Genomic DNA, 10,857 nt, shown 5'->3' with positions numbered 1-10,857 from the left:
GACAGCTCCAGGAGCTGCCCAGAGAACCAGAGTCGAGACAAGCAGGCAGTGCTAACTCGTGGCTGCGGGCTCTCAGTTTTGGATCTTACTCCATCCCTACCCCCACATCATCTCAGTCCTACAAAATCTTCCCTTAAAGGCATTTGCTTGCAAGTGTCTTTGTCTTCTGTCTGAGCATCAGAAGCCGTCATAGTCAAAGGGCCCAAAGGAGGGGGCTGCAGGCACCTTTTGCTTCTCATCCTCGGAAAGGCCTCTTTTGGACTCCCCCCTCCCTCCATACCTAGGAGCTCAGCACCCCATCCCTCCCAGTCCTGGGGTCCCTCTCTCTGCTGACCTGTCACCTACTTCATCTCGTCCCTGCTGGTCTGCTGGTTTCATTGGGTTGGAGGAGTAGGTGCAGAAGGCGAACCATCCCATTCGAGCTGTTTTATTTTCCTTTATGTGACACAGTCTACCTCAGCCAGTCTCTCTTCCTTGCCAGAAGTGGACACCCTGGGTCCTTGCCTCCCGCTCCCCATTCCCTGTCCTCCACCCTAGCCTGACTCAGTCCTTCCCAGAAGCTCTAGAGGGTGCTTGCAGTGAGAACCACAGCCCAGAGGGGACTTTAGGGTCCCCTAAGCCACCTATCCTCCACATCTACTAGAAAGGAAACGGAAGCCCGGAGAGCATCAGGGACTTGCCCAAGACCACACAGGAAGTCCATGGTAGAGTTAGTTTTTTCCTGGGGATGAGAGGTAGTCATTTTCAGTTGCCACATCATGTCCGACTCTTTGCGACCCCATGGACTGCAGCACCCCAGGCTTCCCTGTCCTTCACTGTCTCCCAGAGTTTGCTAAAATTCATGTCCATTGAGTCGGTGACGCTATCCAACCAAGTTGGGTCTATCTTAATTTTGTCAGGGATAGAAGAGAACAGGATGCTCTAGGTATCGAATATGCTGGGCCCTGCCTTGCCCTCAGTATCTCAACCCCTAGGAGACCATGTCCCCCTTCCCAGGGCAGACTTCTAGCTCCCAGGTGTTTGGAACTGATGCCCCAGGCTGCTGACTGTGCTCCCCAAACCTCTCCAGGCAGCACACCCCCTCATCACACCCCCACGCACTGATGTACCATGTGCCTTGTGACTATCACCCCGGTTGGACAGCACAGAGACCTCCATCCCTCCACTGCAGGGGGCTCCCCAACAAGGAAGTCTTTCTTGGTCTTCTCCTTTCATCTGTCTCATCCTCCTGTCTCCCCCAAATCTCCTTTACCTCCAGCTAGCTCCCTGCTATACCTGTGTCCTACAGAGACATGTCACCCATGAGAGTTAATGAAAGCAGAGGGCAGGGAGAGCAAGCCCTGGTCCAGGTCTCAGGATCAGGGCCAGCAGGACTAGGAGTGTCCAGGGAAGGTCTTGCCTGGCAGCCCCAGTGCCCTCCTAAGGGCTAAAGTCCCACAAGTCCCTTCCCTTGGAGATCACCTGGACTGAGAATTCATAGAAACCTCAGGCAGTGGGGAGAAGATTTCTGGGGCAGGAGTGCATGGGATGCAAATTCAAATCCCTCCCATTAATGAAAAGAAGAGATGTAGAGGCGATGGACAGTAAAGCATGCCTAGGACTCTGGGAAACCAAAGAGTGTAGGCCCTGCCTATAGCAACTAAAATTCAGAATTTTGAAAAATCCAGTCCTGGCCAATCGAAACACTTTTATATGACCCATGGGCCAGCAGTTTGAAACCTGGTTCAAAATGTTGATATGGTTCTGGGAAGCCCTGAAGAGTCTGGAAACTCCTTTGAGACTTTTCTAGTCCAACCCTAAACCCCCATGGCTTAGCCACGTGAGAGCAGGCCCTGTGCCCTCTCAGCTGAAAAGGCCAGGGAAGTCTGGGCATCTGTGAGGTCCCTGGTTTGGGAACTATCCACCAATAAGGGCTACAGGCCCCTCCACAGCCTGAGAGGGGCAGTGTAAAACCCAGGATCTCCAGTTTGGGGCCCCCAGTTAGGAAGAAAGTGCTCTGGGTTGAGAGAGAGTTCGGGTATAGGCAGAGAGGACTGAAGGCCAGGAGCCAACTGCCCCCATCCTGGGCTGGGCCATGCCACTCTTTGACAGGCACCCTGAGGATGGCCCCCTCCCAGGTATGGCCTGCAGGCGGAGGAGCTATCCGTTTCTGTACTTCTGTGCTTCGTGATGTGTCAACGAAAGATTACAATGAGTGCCAAGCCACATGGGCAGCCGTGGAGATGGGGCTGGTGATGCCACTTCCCAGCCAGAGGGGCTTCTGAGACCCTGGGGCTGGGCTGATGTGCCCTTCTGGTTGGGGAGGGGCTAGGACATTCCCAGTTCTTAGTTGCTACAGGTAGAGGTGGGGAGGAAGACAGGAAGCTGTGGAAGTGGGAAAGGAAGTCCTGATCTAGGGATGGCCTGGTTCCTGGAAGTAGAAACCTTCCCCCCGCCACCCCCCACCCCGCTCCCCCACAACAGGGAGCGCAGAGGAGAGGGGCAGAGTCCTGCTGTGCCCTGCCTCCTTTACCCTTCCCTTCTCCCAGCAAGAAGCGGGCTGCCTTCTTCCCAGCAATCCTGGCCTTTATTCTATGCACAATCATTGTAAGGGCACCCCCAGGCCAGGCTGAAGGGATGGGGGCCCTGGAGCACCTGCAATAATTCCAGAGTGGTGGGTAGCTTGAGACAAAGTGAGTGAGAATGGCACCAGGTAGAAAAAGGATGTTCTTCCATCTCCCTTTTCCCCCAATCCCAGAATCCAAAACAGACCTGTCTCCACTGGGCTAAATAATCAAACTTGGAGGGACCCTATCTGAACAGCCCCCCAAATCCACTGTTTTTTTTTTAAACCAGTCATAAACTAGCTGGAAGGGACTCGAATGATTCCCAGAGCCCTCTTTATTATTTTCACCCCTTAGGATCCTACAGTTCGAGAGATCCACCCCGCCCCCCCCAAACGAGCCTCACTTCTTGAAGAATAATTTTCCCACATTAAATGAACTCAAGCTGAGCTTCTGAATGCAGATAAATGCTTCCACAGCCTTGAGTTACCTTTTAGGGCTTAAAGGTGGGAGGAATAGCTGCCTTCTGTTGGCATGTTTAATATACAATATTCAAGAGCATTTGTGGGCCCTCATTTCTGCCTCTGGGACCCCAAGTTAGGAATTAGTGGCTTGTTCATCCAGCATCTGTTTTACCAAAGGAGAAGGCCCGGAAGACACGGCCAGAGGAAAGGTCAGTGAGTTTATAGCAGGGTAGGACCAGAACCCAGGTTCTTTGAGGTCCCATCCGAACACCCCAGCCCTGATGCCTCCCCTCCCATTTCTTTGCCAACTCCAGGAACCACTAGCCATGCCTGAGGGGCTGAGTTCCCTCCTTCAGCACAATTCCGGGCGATTCTCCCCTCCAAGTTCTTTCTGCCCCTCCTAATCGGCCCCCAACCCTTTTACCCACTTGTGCTTCCCATTCCAGTCCCACCTCCTGGTATTTACTACATCTGTGCCATCCTCAGTCCTGGACCCCACTCACCCTTCTGCCCTTCCCCTAGGAGGGGGAGGGGACCCCAAGCTGGGACTTCTGTACTGAGACTCTTTTGTACACCACAAACTTTTTGTATATTTTTAATTTTGCTGCGACATGAGATATTAAAAGTCATTTCAGTACGTGCTGTTTGTGTCCTATTGTTTTGGCTATTCTGGGCCAGAGAAAGGAGATGAGGAAGGAGGGTGCGGGGAGGAAAGATACCCTCTGCCACATCCCCTGTGGCTCTTGGGGCTGTTAAGAGACAGAGGCACTTGGTGGCAGTCCACAAAGCTCCCTGTTGATTTGACAAAGCCTCAATCACTCAACCAGAATGGTTCAGTTCAGTTCAGTTGCTCAGTCGAGTCTAACTCTTTGTGACCCCATGGGCTGCAGGACACCAGGCCTCCCTGTCCATCGCCAACTCCCGGAGTTTACTCAAACTCATGTCCATTGAGTTGGTGATGACACCCAACCATCTCATCCTCTGTCATCCCCTTCTCCTCCTACCTTCAATCTTTCCCAACATCAGGGTCTTTTCAAATGAGTCGGTTCTTTGCATCAGGTGGCCAAAGTATTGCGGTTTCAGCTTCAGCATCAGTCCTTCCAATGAATATTCAGGACTGATTTCCTTTAGGATGGACTGGTTGGATCTCCTTGCAGTCCAAGGGACTCTCAAGAGTCTTCTCCAACACTGCAGTTCAAAAGCATCAATTCTTTGGCACTCAGCTTTCTTTATAGTCCAACTGTCACATCCATACATCCAGAATGGTGGGTGGGACCAAACTCCCCATTTTACAGATAAGGGGAAAAAGAGACTGGGGACAGACTTGCTAGAGGCAACAGGATGAGTCCATGGACAAAGTCAGGACCTAGACCGAAGTTCCTGATGCCACTAAAATAAATGTTTATTGTGTACCTACTATGTTCCAGGCACTCTTCTAGACACAGTGAATAAGAAAGATATAAAACAGTCATGATCGCTCCCCTCATGGAGCTTACATTCTAGAAGGTATTGCCCTTAAATGATCTGCTTACCTCCAGTGTTTCCACCCTCTAATCCAGTGGTTCTCAAACCTTAAAATGCTTGGAGTAGAGGGGGATTATTTAAAATGCAGATTTCTGGACTTCTTTGGTGCTCCAGGACACAGGTTTGATCCCTGGTCCCAAAAGATCCCACATGCTGCGGGGCAGCTAATCCGGTGCATCACAACTACTGAATCCAAGCTCTAGAGCCGGTGCTCCACAAGAGGAGCTGCCTCAGCGAGAAGCCCACAGACCGCTTCCAGAGAAAGCCCAGGCACAGCAATGACGACTCAGCGCAGCCAAAAATAAATAAATAAAAAGGAACATGGGGCAAAGTTTGCAATTAAAATTATTATAAAAAATAAATAAAATGCAGAGTTCCATCTCCATGATTGGAGGGTGGATACAGCATGCCTGGGAATATGAATTTTAAAGGCTCTCCAGCAGATCTGGTGCAAGGGGGTCTGAGAACCTCTCTTTGAGGACACTGCTTTAATGCCTTCTCCCTCCAATCTGATTATGACATTTCCTGACTTTTTAATCTCCTGTGGCTCCCCAGGGCCTTCAGGATAAAGATTGCCAACTTTGAAAAAATGTACAAGGCAAAAACTGTGAGTCAAGTTTATTCAGCATCTTTTTGAGGACTATAGCCCAGGAGACAGCCCCTTAGCTAGCTCTGAGAAACTGTCCGAAGAAGTGGGGTTGGGGGTTAGTTTGGCATTGGGAGGATATGTGCAACCAAGTACACAACTCTGTAGAATGTTGCCGTTAGACTTAAGGAACAGATATCTTAGTTAACGGTCTTAGTGCTTTTCTAAGTATGAGAAGATGCAAGAATCCAAATTCATAAAAATTTCGCCTGAAAATATCTAACTATCTTAAAGTCTGTTTTGCCAGTTTTCCCAGAGCATAGAGTACCTCATTCCTAACCTCATTTCAGGGTGTATTAAAGGTCAGTGACTGCACTGGCTAATGACTCAATTTTTGTACTGCCAGATAGCTGGTGACTTTCTTTAGGTAAGATCAAACCCCTTGCCTGATGCTGACTTTTCATAACTAGACCCAAAATATCTCTTGATCCTTGTCTCCAACATTATCATACCTGGCCCTCATAGCTTCACAGTCTTATAGCTTCTCCAAACCTCCACCTTCCTGTTTCTATGAGCCTCTCTTGGGTGCCACCCAACGGCTTTTCTCACCATGGTCTCAGGTACAGCCCCATTTCCTAGGAGCCCACAGCCCAAGTGCTCAGGGCGTAGAGCCTCTCCCTGGCCTCAGGATGCAAGTCACGATTGAATTGGCCTAAGACAGAAATCTCAAAGTGTGGACCCCAGACCAGCATCACCAGGAAATTTGTTAGAAATGCTGATCCTCAGAGCCCACCCCAGACCTGCTGAATCAGCCAGTGTGGGGATGAGGAGCAGCATTTTTTTTATAAGCCTTCCAGGTGATTCTGATGCACACCCAAGTTTGAGAACCACTGGTCCAAGATAATTCCCCTGATTGAGGATTGATGGGGGCAGGGGCATGTGACCAATTCAGTGAGGCAGAGTCTGCTGTATGTCCTCAGTATCCACACACCCTTTTCTCTATAAAGGGCTTTTTAGCTGAGCACATGGCCACTGTAGAGCAGAGGACTGTATTTCCCAGCCTCCTTTGCAATTAGTTGTTGCCATGGAAACAAGTTCCAGCCAATGGGTTATGAGCAGTAGAACTGTGCTACTTCCAGGTCATCCCCCTAGAGGGAGGAGCTGTGCTCTCCTCTAGCTCAGTTTACCCTTCCTACTGGCAGCTTAAAGTTGAGAGCAAAATCCTAGAATGGTGGAGCAGTGAGACAGGAAGCCCCTGGGTCCTGGACACATGGATCTGCCATACCTGCCCTAGACTGCTTATGTGATGGAAGGGATCAACTTCTATCATCTTTAAGCCACTGTTTGGGGGTCTTCATGACAGCAGAAATATATCCTGGCTAATACATCTGACCCCTGGACTTCTAAGGGGAGTCTTTTGAAGAATCTCTGGGAAAGGTTTCCTTCTCAACAGAAAGAAGGCCTCCTCAATAGTTGATAGCATCAAAACCAGAATAATGATGAAGAGTGTGATGTCTGTATTGCTACCCTTTCTCCAGCTGTGCTAGTTTGCTAGGATTCCTGTAACAAGACACGATAGACTGGGCAATTTAATAGAAACTTATTTTTTCACAGTTCTGGAGACTAGAAGTCCAACATCAAGCTGTCAGCAGGACTGATTTCTTCTAAAGCTCTCCCCTTGGCTTGCAGATGGCAGCATTCTCACCGCGTCCTCACGGGGCCTTTCCTCTGTGTATATGCGCCCCTGGTATCTGTGTCTTCAAATTTCCTCTTCTTATAAGGACACCAGTCAGATTAGATTAGAACCCACACTGTGGCCTCATTTCAACTTAATCACCTCTTTAAAAGCCTTATCTCCCCAAACAGCCACCCTTGGGGTACCGGGTGTTACAGCTTCAACATACAAATGTGGGAGGGACAGAATTCAGCCTGTAACACCAACAAAGCAGAAGATGTAAGAAACTTGATGCCATTCTTTTTTTTTTTTCTTTTTTCGCATGAGGAAATCTTTTAATTATATAAAGTAATACAAACACTAAACCGAAGAAGGGATTTAAAAAACCCATTTAGAAATAATGTGTACTGCCTTTTCAGAGTGAGCTCCGAGGCTGTGTACGTTCCTGGTAGAATTTCTCTCTCACTGGTTTGGTGTTAATGGTATTTTACTTTTTCCTCTCTTAAGCCTGATCTTTTCTTTTTAAAAAAATTGTTTTTTTAAATTTTGTATTGGGGTATAGCTGATTAACAAACAATGTTGTGATAGTTTCAGGTGAAGAGTGAAGGGACTCAGCCATAAGTATATTTATACCCAGATCAGATCAGATCAGATCAGTCGTTCAGTCATGTCTGACTCTTTGCGACCCCATGAACCGCAGCACGCCAGGCCTCCCTGTCCATCACCAACTCCCAGAGTTCACCCAGACTCACGTCCATCGAGTCAGTGATGCCATCCAGCCATCTCATCCTCTGTTGTCCCCTTCTCCTCCTGCCCCCAATCCCTCCCAGCATCAGAGTCTTTTCCAATAAGTCAACTCTTCGCATGAGGTGGCCAAAGTACTGGAGTTTCAGCTTTATCATCATTCCTTCCAAAGAAATCCCAGGGCTGATCTCCTTCAGAATGGACTGGTTGGATCTCCTTGCAGTCCAAGGGACTCTCAAGAGTCTTCTCCAACACCACAGTTCAACTCCCCTAAACTCCCCTCCCACTTGAAATCATTCTTGAGCTGCTCAATTAACCAGCCCTGAAATCACTTACCATTGGGCTTTGTCTTGGGAGATGATAAATGTTCTTTATGTATAAGCCACCTTTGATCGGATAGTCTATTCTTAGCAGCTCAGAGCATCACATCTCAGGCACTGACTGTTTGTTCACACCATTCCTTCTGCCTGGAGTGACCTTCCTGTACACACACCCTTCAAATCCTGCTTCCCTTCAAACCCCGTTTGCCACAGGCTTGGTGAATGGCTCTCGATTCTGCTTTCCCCAAACAAGCTGCTTGCCTTGAGTCAGAGTTCTTTGCCTGTCTGTCTTTCTTTCTCACTAGATCAAGGGTCAGCATATGCACTGGCTGCCACATCCTCCACCCACCCACTCACCATCCCTTGGCAATCCCCTTTCCACTGGGAGATTTGGTTTTTATAATCAGCACTCCAGGGCAGCCCCTGCCAATCAATTGGAGGTGCCTCAAAAGACGTGAATTCTATTTGCCAAGACTGTCAAGTCTTCAGGGCACAGACTTTGTTTTACTCGCCTCTTCTTTGATTCACAAGCAGCTTTATTATTAAGTGTTACCATTGTATGCTTCTGATCCCATTTAATTCCTGCAGCAGCCTCCTGAGGCAAGTATCATTATTCTGCTTTTGATGCGTGAGATTCTGGGACTCCAAGAGAGAAACTATCTGTTCAAGGTCATACACATTTGAACCTAGGTCCACCTGTCTTTGGGTTTCCCTGGTGGCTCAGATGGTAAAGAATCTACCTGCCAATGTAGGAGAACATCTAGGAGATAGGGGTTCCATCCCTGGGTTGGGAAGATCCCCTGGAGAAGGGAATGGCTACCCATTCCAGTATTATTGCCTGGAGAATTCCATGGACAGAAGAGCCTCGTGGGCTACAGTCCATGGGGTCACAAAGAGTTAGATACAACTGAGCAACTAACACACTTTCCACTGACTTGTACTAAGCACCTGATCTGTTCATGGTCCTGGGCTGGGACTGCAGAGAACACAGAGATGGTTTGCTGTTTTGAGTGGCATTCAGAACACTGGTCATGTTCGAGCTCCATAGAAGTTCATGGATGTTTGGAGTTAATCCAGGAATAAGAGACGTCCCTGTTTTACACAGAGGGAATGTGAGGCTCAGAGAGAAGAAAAGGCTTGCAAAAGCCATCATGGAGGTGCCAGAGCAAGAGACCACATCTCATTCCCAGCTGCCATCTGAGGGTGGGAATTTGGGACCAGCTCAGGGGTTAACTGGGAGGGTGATGTCCAGGGCGGTCAGGGATTGGCTAGTACATCCTGGCCTCTTCCTGTTAGCCCGCAGGCAGAGGCTTTCACTTCCTGCTGTAGGGACATGACCGGCAGGATGTCAGGGAGCAGGGAGGGTGGCTGTGTGAGCTATCACTGAGCAGTCTGGACCATTTCCCCACCTCCGAAAGAGGGAGGAAGAGACAGAGGGAAGGCTGGTGTCTGAGAGTCTTCTGCAGCTCTCACACCCAGAGGCAGTAGGGAGCTATGAGCTTTGCTCCCACGGGCACTGGCCTGGCATACTGGGGTATTTAAAAAAAACTTCCCAAACAATCCTATGCATGGGCCCCTGCACTTCACAGTTTCCGACTGCCTTCTCATCCACGGCCTGATATCTCTCCTGTCATACCTCTGACTGCAGGACAGAGTTTGGGGGCTTATTGTTTCCAGTGGAAAGATGAGGAAGCTGAGACCCAGAGAGGTTGCAATAAGCAGCCTGCTTGCATCATATAGCAAATCAGTTCCAGGACTTAGTTCTCCAGAACCGAGTGGTCGGGGCAAGGTGAGGAGGGATCACTCAGAACCTTTCCCATTGCTCTGGGTGGGCCACGCAGAGGGCATAGGCCCAAGAGGTAAGTAACCAGGCTTCAGATCAGAGCCAGACCAAGCAGAAACTCCAGGCCCTCGTCTCGTTTACTGTGTGCCCTCCTTGGGTTCACCTCTGCACTTGAGTCTGTTTTAAAAATCTGGGTAGCACATATAGGGCTTCCTTGGTGGCTCAGATGGTAAAGAATCCACCTGAAATGTGGGAGACCTGGGTTCGATCCCTGGGTTGAAAAGATCCCCTGGAGAAGGGAATGGTGACCCACTCCAGTATTCTTGCCTGGAAAATTATATGGACAGAGAAACCTGGCAGGCTACAGTCTATGGGGTCACAAGGACTTGGACATGACTGAGCGACTAATATACATACAAACACAACACATATAATAATGGCACACCAGTATTGTGAAGAATAAGTGAGATGAAATACATAAAGGGCTCAGTCCAGAACCACAAAATGAGCCCCGCTTCCCTAGTAGTATTCTCTCAAGAGACAGTAAAACAGCCCAGAACACGCAGATACACAGATAGGTGAAGAGTTAATGTTTATTGAGTACTTCACGTGTTCCAGGAGTTTTTCTAAGTGAGTTTAATTCTTACAAGTTCACTCTGAGGGCCAGGCTGATATTGTACCCATTTTACAAATGGGGAAATGGAGGCACAAGAGGTTACAGACCCAAGGTCATAATCCTAGTAAGTGGCAAAGCCAGGATTCAAACTCAAGCGGCCTATCTCTGAAGCCCATGCATACTGCCTCCCTTAAAATTGGTAATGATTAATTCTTAAAATCATAACTTGCTTTCACACAATATTCCATAGTTTATGAAGCATTTGCCTACCCACTCTTTCATTTTTTTCTCACCACAGCAGCCTAGAGAGGAAGGCAATGTTTACCCCTAATTTATAAAATGGAGGGGGAAACAGGCTGTGAAAAGGGGAAACTCACCTGCCTTGCCAAGGTCACACAGCAAGGTTAGTGGCAGAAGTGGGTGGATCTGGGATTTTCTGCCTCTAAATTCAGAGGACACTTCCCAGCCTTAGTCAGTTCCCGAGCCCCCTCAGCAGCAAGCCTGCGGGCTGGAGATCTTGGGGTTTTCTCCCTGGTCTGTTGCTCTGACTGGGCTTCCACTGTTCAGCTGGAGGGTTCCAAGGCTGCGTCCTTCATCCACCC

General features: G+C 48.9%; 1 long non-coding RNA gene across 1 annotated transcript in view; it reads right to left on the bottom strand.

Moving 5' to 3' along the window:
* LOC147360424 (uncharacterized) overlaps nucleotides 1-10,846 on the bottom strand; it is a 52,752-nt gene extending 41,906 nt beyond the window's left edge. The window contains exon 1 of the long non-coding RNA XR_015139157.1: nucleotides 10,633-10,846. This is a non-coding gene — a long non-coding RNA (uncharacterized LOC147360424). The remainder of the gene's footprint in view (nucleotides 1-10,632) is intronic.
* Nucleotides 10,847-10,857: the final 11 nt, after the last annotated feature.

Source organism: Bos grunniens, chromosome 13 (assembly GCF_055505025.1).
Source record: "Bos grunniens cultivar Pamir isolate PY7600 chromosome 13, Bosgru_T2T1.0, whole genome shotgun sequence".
Taxonomy (NCBI): Eukaryota; Metazoa; Chordata; class Mammalia; order Artiodactyla; family Bovidae; genus Bos; species Bos grunniens.
Note: the sequence above shows the minus strand (reverse complement) of the source record. Positions and strands in the feature narration are given on the sequence as shown.